At 42.8% G+C, this 334-nt stretch overlaps 2 protein-coding genes across 2 annotated transcripts in view; both read right to left on the bottom strand.

The window, feature by feature from the left end:
• The window catches only part of LOC119585647 (protein Aster-B-like), a gene marked incomplete in the record, with an annotated part of 119,378 nt that overhangs the window by 42,903 nt on the left and 76,141 nt on the right, over window positions 1-334 (bottom strand).
• LOC119585648 overlaps window positions 1-334 on the bottom strand; it is a 26,759-nt gene that overhangs the window by 18,982 nt on the left and 7,443 nt on the right. The gene's annotated exons all lie outside the window — the stretch shown is intronic.

The following is a 334-nucleotide window of genomic DNA, read 5'->3' as shown; positions in this document are numbered from 1 at the left end:
CAGAAAAACGCCATGGTTAGAAAATAAAAATGGCAACAGATATAACCACCGTCTTCCTTTACACACAAGGTCCCTTACACGAACGTCTGAGGCCCGGCCGGCGAACGAATGACTAACGAACGCCGCAGACGTGGCCGCTCCTCCTGGATATTGGGTGGTCAAACAAGCAAGTTTTCCCGAAGTTGGAAACTCTTAATTGACATGGAGTCAGTGTTTGGAAAAGCTCTTGCAGCGTCGTTATTAACTTTTAAACTTTCTGTAATGTATTCATGTAAAAGCTGCGGGCGTTTTTTCGTTTCTATTTTTTTTTTGTCTCAAACTTTTCCCGTATTTT

The sequence above is a fragment of the Penaeus monodon genome, chromosome 20, assembly GCF_015228065.2.
Source record: "Penaeus monodon isolate SGIC_2016 chromosome 20, NSTDA_Pmon_1, whole genome shotgun sequence".
NCBI lineage: Eukaryota > Metazoa > Arthropoda > Malacostraca > Decapoda > Penaeidae > Penaeus > Penaeus monodon.
Note: the sequence above shows the minus strand (reverse complement) of the source record. Positions and strands in the feature narration are given on the sequence as shown.